Source organism: Phyllobates terribilis, unplaced genomic scaffold (genome assembly GCF_046119375.1).
Source record: "Phyllobates terribilis strain yellow unplaced genomic scaffold, ASM4611937v1 Scaffold_2__4_contigs__length_985480577, whole genome shotgun sequence".
Classification (NCBI taxonomy): Eukaryota; Metazoa; Chordata; class Amphibia; order Anura; family Dendrobatidae; genus Phyllobates; species Phyllobates terribilis.
Genome location: NW_027362762.1, coordinates 862,064,816 through 862,080,991, shown reverse-complemented (window position 1 = coordinate 862,080,991; position 16,176 = coordinate 862,064,816). Strand labels below are relative to the sequence as shown.

At 47.2% G+C, this 16,176-nt stretch overlaps 1 protein-coding gene across 6 annotated transcripts in view; it reads right to left on the bottom strand.

Annotated features, from left to right (window-relative positions):
* SPECC1 (sperm antigen with calponin homology and coiled-coil domains 1) overlaps nucleotides 1–16,176 on the bottom strand; it is a 519,798-nt gene that overhangs the window by 438,840 nt on the left and 64,782 nt on the right. Inside the window, exon 1 of one of the 6 annotated variants that reach the window (XM_073667992.1) lies at nucleotides 15,556–15,643. The exons of the other annotated variants lie outside the window; for them this stretch is intronic. The gene's annotated coding sequence lies outside the window, so the exon portion shown is untranslated. Of the gene's footprint in view, nucleotides 1–15,555; nucleotides 15,644–16,176 lie in introns of those variants that run through there. 6 annotated transcript variants of the gene reach the window in all.

Below are 16,176 nucleotides of genomic sequence, written 5' to 3'. Positions count from 1 at the left end.
ACATATATCCATCCATGCTGTTATGGCTGAAATAGATCACTTTGTTACATGGTCAAATTTTAAAATCAATGCAGTGAAGTCTGAGGCCCTCGATGTCTCCCTCCCCAAATCCATATAGGATTCCATCCAGTCCAACTTTCCCTTTGCCTGGCCCTCACAGGGTATCAAATACTTAGGAATTCCTATTCATAGAGACCTCTCCCGTCTATGTTATCTTAATTTTGGGCCCTTTATTGAACAACTCCATACAGACCACGGTTGGCAAGTTAGAACTGTAAGATTCACTACGTGAACCACTGGTGTTTTGTGGAAAAGCACATGTACACTGTGTTCCAAATTATTATGCAAAAAGTGTTTAGGAGTGATAAGGGAAGAATTTGTTTGTTTGTCAGTTAAACTCATTGATGGTGATGTGTGTCAGGGCTCTTTATATCACTGTAAGCAATTGCAGACACCAGTGCTAATTAGTTTGGCAGGTGTGTCCAATGAAAGGCAAGACTACTTAAGAAGGCTCTCTCACATTATTCAGCAGCCTACATTTTCTGCCAAAATGGGAAAGAAAAAGGATGTGTCGGCTGCTGAGAAGCAACAAATTGTGGAGTGTTTAGGTCAAGGCATGACTACAATCAACATTGTGCGATGATCAGGATGAAGTGTCTTGGCAATCAAGAAGTATGTAGCTGATTCACAGTACACACGTGTGCGTGCTGATAAGGGCAAATTGAGGACTCTTTCCTACAGGCAATTACGTCAGGTTGAAAGAGCAGCGGCAAAAAAGCCTTGTCATAGCAGCAGACAAGTTTTTGAAGCTGCTTGTGCCTCCAACGTCCCCCGAACAACAAGATGCAGGGTCCTTCAGAGGTTTGCAGCTGTGCATACGCCATCCTGTCGACCTCCTCTATCCACTTCACACAAGCAGAAACGGCTCCAGTGGGCCAAACATTACATGAAGACTGATTTCAAAGCTGTTTTGTTCACGGATGAGTGCCGTGCAGCGCTCGATGGTCCAGATGGATGGAGTGGAGGATGGCTGGTTGATGGACACCCCACGCAAACACGGCTACAGCGCCAACAAGGAGGAGGTGGAGTAATGTTTTGGGCTGGAATCATGGGGAGAGAGATTGTCGGCCCCTTTAGGATCCCTGAAGGCGCTAAAGATGAACTCCATAATGTATGTGGATTTTCTCAAACAGCACTTCCTGCCATGGTTCAAGAAGAAGAACCGTGTATTTCACAGCAAGATCATTTTTCTGCATGATAATGCACCATCTCATGCTGCACATAAAACATCTGCATCTCTGGCTGATATGGGCATAAAAGGGGACAAACTTATGGTGTGACCCCCATGCTCCCCTGACCTCTACCCCATTCAGAACCTTTGGAGCATCATTAAAAGGAGTGTCTATGATGGCGGGAGGCAGTTCACATATAAGCAACAGCTCTGGGAGGGTATTCTGTCCTCATGCAAAACAATTGAAGCAGAAACCATCCAAAGCCTGACAAATTCAATGGACGAGAGAGTTCAGAAGCTCCTTTCGAACAAGGGGTCCTATGTGAAAATGTAACATCACCTAGAATAAAGTTTTGAGTTGAAAACTGTTTGATTTCAGTTTCTAACAACCTGCTAATGCTTATAATTTCAAAAATGACCATTTTTTTGGTCTTTATTAAAATGAAAAGGTTGATCGAAAAGTTTGGGGGATCTAAGAGTGTGGCAACCCAGTAGTCATGATTACTTCGAATTCTGACAATATGAGGGTCATGCTGCAGGTAGTGCAGCAAGAAGGCACTTATGTGTCTTGCGCATCTCGGAGCCCCAAAATTATTTTCCGGGCTAGATGCAGCTAAAAATTATTTTTAATTTTAAATCTGGTGGAGCTTATTATAGATGGCCTAATAGGATCAGTGCTGCACACTGCTACAAAGCCCAAATTATTTTCCAGTCAAGATACAGATAAACATGATTAGTAATTTGAAAGCTTAAAACGGTTGGTAGGGTGATTTTAAACAATCATCAAGCTTTTACTCTCCCCAGGATGACACAGGGGTAGAAAAGTCATCTCGGATCCATGATTTGTTCATCTTTATGAACGTGAGTCTGTCTACATTATCAGTGGAGAGCCGCGTGCGCTTATCTGTCAGCACACCACCAGCAGCGCTGAACACACGTTCAGACAGAACGCTGGCTGCGGGGCATGACAAGATCTCCAAGGCGTAAGTGGCTAGCTCCGGCCATTTATCCAGATTGGAAGCCCAAAAAGAGCAAGGGTCCAGTGACACAGTCGTGGCTTCAATGTTTACTTGGAGATACTCCTGTACCATCGTCTCTAGGCGTTGACTATGTGTCAGACTTCTTGTCTCCTGTGGCCTTGCAAAGGATGGGCTACAAAAGTGGTGAAATGATTCCGCAAAATTGATGTTACCACCAGATACTGTGGTTCTGTTACGGTTTGAGTGCTGAACACTTGACGGTCCCACGGTTGGCAAGTTGGAAGTGTGAGATTCACTACGTGCACCACTGGTATTTTGTGGAAAAGCACAAGTAAGATTCTGCAACAGTCTCTGCTGATACTCCTGCATGCGTGCATCCCTTTCTATGGCAGGAATAATTTCTGCAAATTTACTTTTGTACCGGGGATCTAACAGTGTGGCAACCCAGTAGTCAGGATTATTTCTAATTCTCACAATTCGAGGGTCATGTTGCAGGTAGTGCAGCAAGAAGGCACTCATGTGTGTTGCGCATCCAGGAGCACCAAGTCCCTGTTGTGTTGGTGGCGAGGTAACAATCATGCTTCCTTCCTCTGTCCTCTCCCCCCAACCTCGCACAACAGAAATGTGATCAAGGTCTCCCTCATCTGATGAGTCTTCCATCAGTTCGTCCTCCACTTCTTCCTGGGCTCCTGCACCTTCCTCACTAGTTTGGCTGCTACCATGCGCCCTGGTAAAACCATCTCCCCCACCCTCACATGCCTGCCGCCTTGGTGCTGCCGACCGTCTGGACCTTGCAGATGTTAGCCCTTCCGCATACAACTCCTCCTCCTCTACTTCCTCCACCTCCTCTTGTGCCACCACCTGACTCCGAATTCTGTTTAACATGTGCTCCAGCATGTAAATCACCGGAATAGTCATGCTGATAATGGCATCGTCAGCACTAAACATCTTCGTCGCCATTTCAAAACTGTGCAGAAGGGTGCATAGGTCCCTGATCTGAGACCACTCCTCCAGCGTGATTTGCCCCACCTCTGAATCTCGTTGGCCCAGGCTATACGTCAGAACGTATTGCACCAGGGCTTGTCGGTGCTGCCACAGTCGCTGCAACATGTGCAGAGTTGAATTCCACCGGGTAGGCACATCGCATTTTAGCCGGTGAAGTGGCAGGCCCAACGACTTCTGTAGAGATGTAAGTCGCTGAGCTGCGGGATGCGAACGGCGGAAGTGAGCACACAGCGACCGTGCCCTCTGCAGAAGGCCATCTAGTCTGGGATAGTGGGCTAAAAATTGCTGGACAACCAGGTTCAACACGTGAGCCATACAAGGCACGTGTGTGACATTGCCCCGGCGAAGGGCCGCACCCAGGTTTGCAGCATTGTCGCACACGGCCTTCCCTGGTTTCAGGTCCAGTGGAGACAACCATTCATGAAATTGGTTCTCCAGAGCTGACCACAACTCCTCAGCTGTGTGACTCACATTTCCCAGACATTTCAATGTAAAAACCGCCTGATGACGTTGAGCCCTACTGCCAGCATAGTAAGGAGGTGTGCAGGATCCCTTCTGCGCAGTTAGAAAGCTTGTGGCATGACCAGACAGGCTTTGGGTGCAGGTGGAAGACTGAGAGGAGGTTGAGGAGGCAGAAGCAGTGGAGGAACTTTGACATAAAGAGGATTGACGCACAACTCGTGGGGACGGCAAGACTTGGACAGCAGCCCCTTGTCCTGCTGTCACCATAGTTACCCAGTGCCCAGTCAGCGACATGTAACGCCCCTGTCCATGCCTACTCGTCCAAGTGTCTGTGGTGAAATGCACCCTGTCACACACAGAGTTTCTCAAAGAAGCGGTGATGTTGTGTGCGACATGCTGGTGGAGCGCAGGCACACCTTTCTTTGAGAAGTAGTGCCGACTGGGCATCTGGTACTGGGGCACTGCGACGGACATAAGGTCTCGAAAATCCTCTGTGTCCACCAGGCGGAAAGGCAGCATTTCTGTAGCCAAGAGCTTGCAGATGGTGAAATTCAACCTCTTAGCTTTCTCATGGCTAGGAGGAAATGGTCTTTTACTTGTCCACATCTGAGGGACCGAGGGCTGGCTATTGTGCTTAGACGGGGTTGATAAGGGTGTCCCCGGCAAACTGCCGGTCTGTGAGGAAGATGCAGGCGGACATGTTAGGTTGCCTTGATCCAAAGGTGGTGCTATCGATGTCGGACAGCGCTCAACACCAGCTGCTGTTACCACCTCCAAAGAAAATGATGACCTGCCAATCACGCTGGCTGTTGCGGGTAAAGAGGTGGTAGGTCTGCGCCCCAAAACAGGTGTGACTGCTGTCCCCCCAGTCACAGAGGATGAAGAGGCCGCGGATGCACAAGATATGGCAGACAGTGGTTGGCCCGGCCGGCTAGGCCGCATTGTAGCACACTGAGCTTCCCACTGCAACTTATGCTTCATGTCCATGTGCCGGTTCATGCATGAAGTACTCAAACTATGTATTTTTTGGCCTCTACTTAGCTTTTGCTGACAAATGTTACAGATAACACGAGTTGGGTCATCTTTATCGATCTGAAAAAATGCCCAGGCTATGCAAGGCTTAGCACCCATGCGACCTGAAGAGCCACCACGACTTGTGGTGAGAGGCAGAGTTGTGTTTGAGGATGCAGTTGTTGACGTGCTTCCAGTACTACGTCTCTGTCCAGGAAGGCGCAACCTGACCTCGTCGTCACTAGCATCTTCCTCCACCTCCTCTGCTGACCTCATCTCTTGGCTGACTGTGGGTTGACAGTAAGTGGGATCTCCGACCTCATCATCATCACCCTGTGCGTTATCACACCCGTCGTCCTCAGAGCCAACCTGTTCCTGCCCTGACAAAAAACTAAAGTTGTCGCTCCAATCAGGTATTTGAGTCTTATCATCGTCTTCCTCATTGTCTCCACCAACAGGAGTTACAGTTTGGGAATGAGGGTCTACATTATGGTCAGAACCTTCTGCGTCTGGTCCTGGATCCGACTCATAAAGATTCTGGGCATCAGTGCAGATCATTTCCTCGTCTGGATTCACAGAAGCGCTGGAGTCGACCTCTGATTCCCAGGCTATAGTATGAGTAAACAGCTCTGCAGACTCAACCATCTGTTCTACCTCATACTCAGACGGGCAGCTGGAGATTTGGGAGCTGTGAGGAAGCAAGTGCGATTTGGGTGACACCTTTGAGGACTGGAGTATTTGTGATGTTGAAGTTGATGTGGAGGAGAGCCCACTTAAAGGAGCACTTGATATCCGTTGAAGCACCTGCTGTTTTTGTGCCTCATCTGGAATTTGTAGCGATTGGCGTGGCCGTAAGAAAGGGATCTTATCACATTGTCCGCTAAAAGAAGTAGACATTTTAGTTTGGCTGGAAGATGGTCTTTCTTCTGCAGATGTTACTGTTGCTTTAACACCTACCCCACGGACACAACCTTTTTTCCCCTTCCCAACACGCCTATTCCCCTTTCCACCAGCAGCAGGCCTTTTTCCACTCATTTTGGTGGTTAACTAATTCACAACTCTGGAGTTGTTTGCACAAAAAAACAATGGATGGTAACCGAGCAGAGCTGAGTGGCCAAACTGTGGTATTAGGCCAAAACTATTGGCTGGGTTAGATGCAGAAAAAAATATATTCAGTTTGCAACCTGATGGAGGTCAGTATAGATGGACTAATAGAGAAAGTCCGACACACTGCTAGAAGGCCAAATATTTTTTCAGAGCTAGATGCAGAAAAAAATTATATTCAGTTTGCAACCTGATGGAGGTCAGTATAGATGGATTAATAGAACAAGACCCACACACAGCTAGAAGCCCAATATTTTTTCAGAGGTAGATGCAGAAAAAAATATATTCAGTTTGCAACCTGATGGAGGTCAGTATAGATGGACTAATACAACAAGTCCCACACACAGCTAGAAGCCCAATATTTTTTCAGAGGTAGATGCAGAAAAAAATATATTCAGTTTGCAACCTGATGGAGGTCAGTATAGATGGACTAATACAACAAGTCCCACACACAGCTAGAAGCCCAAATATTTTTTCAGAGGTACTGTAGATGCAGATAAAAATTAGTTTTAATTTGCAACCTGATGGAGGTCAGTATAGATGGACTAATACAACAAGTCCCACACACTGCTAGAAGCCCAAATATTTTTTCAGAGGTACTGTAGATGCAGATAAAAATTAGTTTTAATTTGCAACCTGATGGAGGTCAGTATAGATGGACTAATAGAGAAAGTCCGACACACTGCTAGAAGGCCAAATATTTTTCAGAGCTAGATGCAGAAAAAAATTATATTCAGTTTGCAACCTGATGGAGGTCAGTATAGATGGATTAATAGAACAAGACCCACACACAGCTAGAAGCCCAATATTTTTTCAGAGGTAGATGCAGAAAAAAATATATTCAGTTTGCAACCTGATGGAGGTCAGTATAGATGGACTAATACAACAAGTCCCACACACAGCTAGAAGCCCAATATTTTTTCAGAGGTAGATGCAGAAAAAAATATATTCAGTTTGCAACCTGATGGAGGTCAGTATAGATGGACTAATACAACAAGTCCCACACACAGCTAGAAGCCCAAATATTTTTTCAGAGGTACTGTAGATGCAGATAAAAATTAGTTTTAATTTGCAACCTGATGGAGGTCAGTATAGATGGACTAATAGAATGATGCTATGCCCAAAAGATTTTACTTCACTAGGTGCAGTAAAAAAATTGGTATTCTATACACAGGTGGTATATCTTGCAACACAGATAGGCTACTCCACTGACTAACACACTCTGCAATAGGCCAAAAAGGATTAGCTTTGCTAGATTCAGCCAAATGCTGTGAAAAAAACTTGCACAGCACTGGCACAGACCTGCCTGGCAAAAACTGATAGGAACTGATGTAACCTAGTCCTGAAAAGGACTGCAATTACAATTAGTCTTTACTCCCACAACCTATCTATTTAAGAGCACAGACCTCCCTGATAAAAGTCGTAGGAAATGCTGTAACCTAGTCCTTAAAAGGACTGCAATCACAACTATTCCCTACTCCCAAGCTATCTGTATATTTGTGCGAAAATTGGCTTGAAATTAACAAGGTATAGCGCACACAGCAACAGCGGTGCCGTCTAACACGCAGCTGCAGCAGTGAGAAAATGGTGGCGACGCGGAAAATGGCTTGGTCTTATAGGGCAAGGACATGTGACATACACTGCCAATGACACATGCCCTTGCTTGTGTGAAAAAAAGCACTTCGCTCCGTGTGTGCGCTGCTGATAGGCTGACAGATTGCACCTCCCCACTGCAAATGCGGGAAAGAGAAAAAAAAATGGAGATCTTCATTGTTCCTGCAGAGATCCATCCCCTGCCCCTCCCCCCACCCCGCTGTACACTCAAACTGCATATTAACATTAATTTTCATCATTACTGAGAAAAAATCCAGTTATGATTTTGGTGCACGAACAGTTATCGAACATAACCTCGAACAGCCGAATTTTTATCAAATTGTTCGTGTTCGCCGAACGGCTCGAACACCGCCCAAAACAGCTCGAATTTGAGATTGGCGAACAGTTCGAGTAGAACAACGCTCATCTCTACTGAGGAATAAATGGCTTGGTTTTCCATAGCTCTTACCATTGGTCAAAATATATATTGTCAGTAGTAATATTTTTTCATAAGCGCTTGCATGTAGTATATGGAGCACTTTTTAAAAAGACAACTCCGTGTTTACTGGTATTATGTGGATCTTCATCTACTTAGCATTGTATTTAATCCGACCTCAGCTGTGCTGCGCAATCTGCAAGACTCCAATTGAAATTAATAGGAGTTATGGAAACCGCACAGGGAGCCAGGATTAGGTGTAACTCGCGAGTTGCAGAAATACCATAGCTTGCTTTGCTATTGTGTCCTTACCTTCTGTTCAGTTCTGTGTCTGTACCTCCCGTTCAGTTCTATGGTAGTTACACAAACAGAGCAGTGCAGCTGCTTTAGTTTTCTTAACCACTTTCCGGTGACAAACACCTAGAAGCTGTAATTGCCATCCCGGCGATGAAAGGCAGAGAAAGAAATAAGCCTTAGGGCTCTATCACTCGTCCGTGTTTCCAGTACGAGTGGTGACAGTTTCCACACTAAATTCAAATCTATGGGTCTGCGCACATGTCAGTATGTTTCCATGGATCGTGTGTCCGTGTGCTCCACACGCTGACATGTCCATTTTTTTGCGGATGTGAAGTGACCGCGGGCAAGGCCGCGCATTGGTATCTATGATCTGGCCCAGCAAGATCCCCACACACAGACTCTATCTTGATAACCGTATCTTTACTCGTATACATTTTTAACACAGCAAAGAAAAACAATAAATGACAACCGTAAATATGCACAGTAATAACGTGTACTGATAAGCTGACCCTCACTGTCCCTACTCACACGTTACCAGTCCTTTACTCCAGAAGGATGTGTCCCCCGTCGCAGGCCTGTCTGTCTTTGCAGGAAGGCGTCCCAGCCGGAAAAAAAAAACAGGAACAGCAGAATTCACGGAAAGAAAGGAAGGGATACTTCGGCCACTCGCCAGAGGTCCCGCTTACAGTCTCTCTGATCCGGATAGAAGCTCTGGTGGGTCCCCTTATGTAGTCCACACTCCAGTAGCAGGGAGTGTAACAGCTGAATCCTTCAGCAGTGCAGAAGCTGGGGAAGGCTCCGAGGATATGGTGTTAGATAGAAGAAATCACGTTGAGAGTCTCTCCTGTGCCACACACGAGGGCCTGCACACCGTCCTGGCTCTTTTCACAGACCACAGCAGACTCTTCGCGCACTTTTTCCTGCTTCCCACTTTGGTCACGTGACTCTCTAGGGCGAGACACAGGAGGCTCAGTCTTTTTCTCTGTCATCACACCCTGCGCAGGTGCAACCTCTGGCCACAAGGTGGCAACATCATCCTGTGTAATCACTTCTGCAACAGGCTCTATATCAATTATCACAGAACAGCCAGAGCCGGCCAGCTCACTACAGATGCACGGTTCGCAAAAGTGTCTCACGCTGAACACGCAAGTATGACATTCATGTGTCATCAGTGTGACACATACCGGCGCTTGGGGATCAGTGTTGTTACGGATCCGGGTGGTGGAACCTCTGTGCTGCGGTGCGAGGAGGGACCAGACTGGCGTGACTAAGTACCCACTTGGCCTGACCAAGGTCGCACGGCGGCTCAATCGACTCCGTGAACCAGGGAGGGACCGAGCAGGGGGACCAGGTGCCTCTCTGGGACCGACCTTGTATGAGAGCAGGCGACTCCCACGGGTCAGTGACAGGAACTGACCGGTACAGCGGATGAGCACGGCAGGCAGGCTGACGTGTGGTCCGGGTAGACAAGCAGTCTGATTCGGCTGATAGCCAGATGGGTGCTCTGGGTAGGCAGGCTGGCGAGCACAACAGGTAACTGGCAGGAGCTTCCAAGTAAGCAGGCTGGCGGGCACGGCAGGTAACAGACAGGTGCTTCCAGGTAAGCAGGCTGACGGGCACGGCAGGTAACAGGCAGGTGCTTCCAGGTAAGCAGGCTGGCGGGCACGGCAGGTAACAGGCAGGTGCTTCCAGGTAAGCAGGATGGCGGGCACGGCAGGTAACAGGCAGGTGCTTCCAGGTAAGCAGGCGGGCAGAGCCCATAGACAGACTGGTGGACTGTACTGTAGACAGACTGCCGGGCTGGAAAGTAGTCAGACTGGCGGGCTGGACTGAAGAACAGACTAGCAGAGGAACCTAAGGGCTGAAGTACAGAAAGAATCACAGAGCAACAATCTTGCATGGGCACCTCCATATTGGAGGAGGTGCGTTAAATAGGGAAAGTACTCCGGCCATTGGCCGGGGACTTTTTAGGACGGCGCACGTGGCCCCTTTAAGTGGGAGGGAGCGAGCCCTAAGCACAGTGCCCGGGAAGCTGCGTGCACAAGCAGCAGCATGGAGGCCGGAAGACGCCGGACCAGGAGCGCGGCGGTAAGGGGGACGGCATCTCTGCCTGGCAGAGGGCAGAGACGCCGATACTACAGTACCCCCCCTTTGCGCCCCCTCTTTTTTAGGCCTGCAAGAAATTCTTTAAGAAGAAGAGGGGCCTGGATGTTCTCCCTGGGTTCCCAAGACCTCTCCTCCGGGCCTAACCCCTTCCAATCCACCAAAAAAAAGGATTTTCCTCTTACTCTTTTGGTCGCCAAAATGTTCTCTCCGTCCTCAGCAGAGACCGGAGCTGGGGTGGTACCTGGATCGTCAGAAAAAGAATTAAGAACAACTGGTTTCAGGAGAGATACGTGGAAGGAGTTGGGAATCCGTAAGGTGGCCGGGAGTTTTAGCTTGTAAGCCAAGGGACTGATTTGGTTGAGAACCTCAAACGTACCGATTAACCGTGGACCCAACTTATACGATGGTATTTTGAGATGAACATGTTTGGAGGAGAGCCAGACCCTGTCTCCCGGACGGAATTGAGGCGGATCCAGACGTCTCTTATCAGCATGTTTCTTCATCCGCTCAGAGGACTGAAGAAGTGCTGATCTAGTGTCTTCCCAAATAGTAGAAAATTCGCTGACCAGAGACTCCGCGGCAGGATTGTCAACTGAAGCGGAGACGGGTAACGGAATCCGGGGGTGTTGACCGTAGACCACAAAGAACGGGGATTTGGAAGAAGACTCGCTCTCATGGTTGTTATAGGAGAACTCGGCCCATGGTAGGAGCTCAACCCAATCGTTATGGTGAGCGTTGACGAAGTGCCGGAGAAATCTGGTAAGGACTTGGTTGATATGTTCCACTTGACCATTGGACTGAGGATGATAAGCAGAGGAGAAATCCAAGGAGACATCCAGCAGCTTACACGTAGCTCTCCAGAAGCGCAAAGTAAACTGGACCCCGCGAACAGACACAATGTGGAGGGGTAGGCCGTGGAGACAAAAGATGTGATGAATGAAGTCCTTAGCCAGCACAGATGCAGACGGGAGACCAGGCAGAGGGATGAAGTGGGCCATTTTAGAAAAGCGGTCAGCGACCACCCAAATGACAGTACAACTGGCAGAAACAGGGAGATCCGTAATAAAGTCCATAGCAATGTGTTGCCACGGAGCAGAAGGTAAGGGAAGAGGAAGGAGACGGCCGGCTGGAAGATGCCTGGGAACCTTGTTACGGGCACAGGAGAAACAAGCCGTGACAAAATCTGCAACATCCTTGCGTAGGGAAGGCCACCAGTAATGTCGGGCGATGAGCAGGAAGGTCTTCCTCTGGCCAGCATGGCTGGCTAGTTTGGATGAATGGCCCCAGAGAAGGACCTTCTTACGATCTGGAACCGCTACAAAGGTCTTACCGGGTGGAAGACGAGACAGGTCAAACTGAGCCACAGTCATTACTTTGGAGGGGTCGATGATATGCAGAGGCTCCTCCTCTTGGTCGGAAGACAGGAATGAGTGGGATAGAGCGTCGGCTTTAATGTTCTTGTCCGCAGGGCGGTAATGTAGAGTAAAGCAGAATCGGGCAAAGAACAGAGACCACCGGGCCTGAAGCAAATTGAGTCTTTGGGCGTTTTGTAAATAGGCCAGGTTTTTGTGGTCAGTGTAGATGACCACTGGGTGCAGAGCCCCTTCCAGCAGGTAGCGCCACTCCTCCAGCGCCAATTTGATGGCAAGCAGCTCACGATCTGCTATGGAGTAGTTGCGCTCGGACAAGGAGAAGAGCTTGGAGAAGAAGCCGTAGGTTACCATTCTCCTGGACGGGGATTTCTGGGTGAGCGCTGCTCCGGCTCCGGAGGAGGAAGCATCAACCTCCAGGAAGAACTGTTTGTTGCAATCTGGACGGCGCAGCACAGGGGCAGAGGAGAAAGCTTGTTTTAGGGAGACGAGAGCCTCCTCCGCTTCGGAAATCCATTCCTTGGGATTTGCTCCCTTACGGGTGAGGGCGGAGATGGGAGCGGTCCGGGAGGAGAAGTGAGGGATGAAGAGGCGGTAATAATTTGCGAAGCCCAGGAATCGCTGAATCGCCTTCAACCCCTCCAGTCGGGGCCACTTTAAGACGGCAGAAACTTTCTTGGGATCCATCCGAAGACCAGTCTCGGAGATAATATATCCCAGGAACAGAAGGGAAGTCTGCTCGAAGAGACATTTCTCAAGTTTTGCGTAGAGGCGATTCTGCCGGAGCCTTAGCAGAACCTGACGAACATCCCTCCGGTGTGTGGGCAGATCCGGAGAGAAGACCAAGATATCGTCCAGGTACACCACCACGCAAGAATACAGGAGATCACGGAAGATGTAGTTTACCAGCTCCTGGAAGACGGCTGGAGCATTACAGAGACCAAATGACATAACGCGGTATTCATAGTGACCGTCCTGGGTGTTGAATGCCGCCTTCCACTCATCTCCCTGGTGGATCCGGACCAAATTGTACGCCCCCAGAAGATCGAGCTTGGTGAAGATCTTCGCGCCTTTAAGGCGGTCAAACAGCTCCGAGAGGGAGAGGCAAGGGGTACTTATTCTTGATGGTGATCTGGTTAAGACCCCTGTAGTCGATACACGGACGTAGCAAGCCGTCTTTCTTAACGAAGAAGAATCCTGCTCCAGCTGGGGAGGTAGATTTCTAGATGAATCCCCTAGCATTCATGTACTCAGACATGTACTCAGACATGGCCCGGGTCTCAGCCAGCGACAAGGGGTAGATACGTCCGCGGGGAGGTGAAGCACCGGGTACCAGGTCGATTGGGCAATCATACGGCCTATGAGGTGGTAGTGTCTCGGCTTCCTTCTTGTCGAAGACAAGGTGCTATATTCTTCCTTGAAAAATAAAAAGAGCCTGTACTCACCTCCGGTGTCAGCGCAATTCCGCCAACATTGGCGCTCTTAGGACTCGCATGCCTGAAGTAAATCAATGGCCACTTTCCTCTCACTGCCTTCGGACGTAACTGATATTTGGAGAAAGTTAGAAGGCAGCAGCAGCTCTCACTTCTTTCAGATATCAGTTGAGTCCAAAGGAAGCGAGACAGAAGTGGCCGCCGATTGGCTGCAGGCCTCATGTGGCATAACGTCACGCAGGCTGTTTTTATCATACACAAGGAAATATATAGCAATTGAGAAAGGGTTGTCTGAGAAGTGGACAAGCCCGTTAAAGAACATCAGAACCCAGTTTAATTTAAACCCAAAATGCTCAATGGAAGACCAACTGCTCTATAAAATAAAGTGTCATATTCCATACCTATAGACCAAAGAAAATTGTTTGCAGTGAATGTATTAAAAAAAAAGGTATTTGCTGTATTTAGGCTTTCATACAGTACAGACCAAAAGTTTGGACACACCTTCTCATTTAAAGATTTTTCTGTATTTTCATGACTTTGAAAATTGTACATTCACACTGAAGGCATCAAAACTATGAATTAACACATGTGGAATTATATTATATACTTAACAAAAAAGTGTGAAACAACTAAAAATATGTCTTATATTCTAGGTTCTTCAAAGTAGCCACCTTTTGCTTTGATGACTGCTTTATACACTCTTGGCATTCTCTTGCTGAGCTTCAAGAGGTAGTCACCGGAAATGGTCTTCCAACAATCTTGAAGGAGTTCCCAGAGATGCTTAGCACTTGTTGGCCCTTTTGCCTTCACTCTGCGGTACAGCTCACCCCAAACCATCTCGATTGGGTTCAGGTCTGGTGACTGTGGAGGCCAGGTCATCTGGCGTAGCACCCCATCACTCTCCTCCTTGGTCAAATAGCCCTTACACAGCCTGGAGGTGTGTTTGGGGTCATTGTCCTGTTGAAAAATAAATGATGGTCCAACTAAACGCAAACCGGATGGAATAGCATGCCGCTGCAAGATGCTGTGGTAGCCAAGCTGGTTCAGCATGCCTTCAATTTTGAATAAATCCCCAACAATGTCACCAGCAAAGCACCCCCACATCATCACACCTCCTCCTCCATGCTTCATGGTGGGAACCAGGCATGTAGAGTCCATCCGTTCACCTTTTCTGCGTCGCACAAAGACACGGTGGTTGGAACCAAAGATCTCAAATTTGGACTCATCAGACCAAAGCACAGATTTCCACTGGTCTAATGTCCATTCCTTGTGTTGTTTAGCCCAAACAAGTCTCTTCTGCTCATTGCCTGTCCTTAGCAGTGGTTTCATAGCAGCTATTTTACCATGAAGGCCTGCTGCACAAAGTCTCCTCTTAACAGTTGTTGTAGAGATGTGTCTGCTGCTAGAACTCTGTGTGGCATTGACCTGGTCTCTAATCTGAGCTGCTGTTAACCTGCGATTTCTGAGGCTGGTGACTCGGATAAACTTTTCCTCAGAAGCAGAGGTGACTCTTGGTCTTCCTTTCCTGGGGCGGTTCTCATGTGAGCCAGTTTCTTTGTAGCGCTTGATGGTTTTTGCAACTGCACTTGGGGACACATTCAAAGTTTGCCCAATTTTCCAGACTGACTGACCTTCATTTCTTAAAGTAATGATGGCCACTCGTTTTTCTTTACTCAACTGCTTTTTTCTTGTCATAATACAAATTCTAACAGTCTATTCAGTAGGACTATCAGCTGTGTATCCACCTGACTTCTGCACAACACAACTGATGGTCCCAACCCCATTTATAAGGCAAGAAATCCCACTTATTAAACCTGACAGGGCACACCTGTGAAGTGAAAACCATTTCCGGTGACTAACTCTTGAAACTCATCAAGAGAATGCCAAGAGTGTGCAAAGCAGTCATCAAAGCAAAAGGTGGCTACTTTGAAGAACCTAGAATATAAGACATATTTTCAGTTGTTTCACACTTTTTTGTTAAGTATATAATTCCACATGTGTTAATTCATAGTTTTGATGCCTTCAGTGTGAATGTACAATTTTCAAAGTCATGAAAATACAGAAAAATCTTTAAATGAGAATGTGTGTCCAAACTTTTGGTCTGTACTGTACATCAGTTATATCCAGTTAGTTTTGTTATGCCTCAGCCGGACCCAACTGCATTGCAAGTGCAGTAGTCTGTCATCCGTTCCTGGATCAGAAAATGTTGCATGCAAGGGTATGTTCACCCGACATCTTTTTCCATTATTTATTTTTATTTTTAAGTGGGTCTGCTCATAAAAACGCCAGAAAAAAGCTCACAAACCGCTAAAAAGCAATTGCCCCATTCGTTTATATGGGAAACCACTTGGTTGTTCTGATGTTCAGGCTTTTGAATGTCGTTAAAACGCTAGAATCTAAAATGAGCTGGCCATTCTTCAGGCATTTTCCTGTATGTGTATATTTATATATAATTTTTTTTTTCCCGGACCGAGGAAAAGAAATGTCAACATGCACAATTTGCCTCCAAGAATCGGATGTCACTTACCCATTCAACTTTATGGGTCCATGGAAAAAATAGGACCGCACTTGGATGACAACCGACTGCAGTCCTCTTTTCACAGACTGACGTTATAGAGAAGGTGGAAAACTTTTTTTTTCTCTTGGGTCTGGACTTTGACTGGACTATTCAAACACATGAATATGCTTTAATCTAAACCATCCATTGTAGATCTGGCCCTATGTTTAAGGTCATTGTCCTGCTGGAAGGTGAACTACACCCCAGTCAATGGTTTAGATCAAAGCATATTCATGTGTGTGAATGACCCAGTCAAAGTCCAGACCTAAATCCTATTGAGAATCTGTGGCGAGACTTGAAAATTACTGTTCACAGACGCCTCCATCTAATCTCACTGAGCTAGAGCGAGTGTGCAAAGAAGAATGGGAAAGACTTCAGCCTCTAGATGTGCAAAGCTGGTAGAGACAGACCCCAAAAGACTTGCAGAAGTAATTGCAGCGAAAGGTGGTCCTATAAAGTATAGATTCAGGGAGGATGAATACAAATGTTCGTCATCATTTTCAGATTTAGATTTGGTAAAATAGTTACAAAACCATTTATCATTACCTTTACACTTCACAAATACTTGCTACTTAGTGTCAGTATATCACA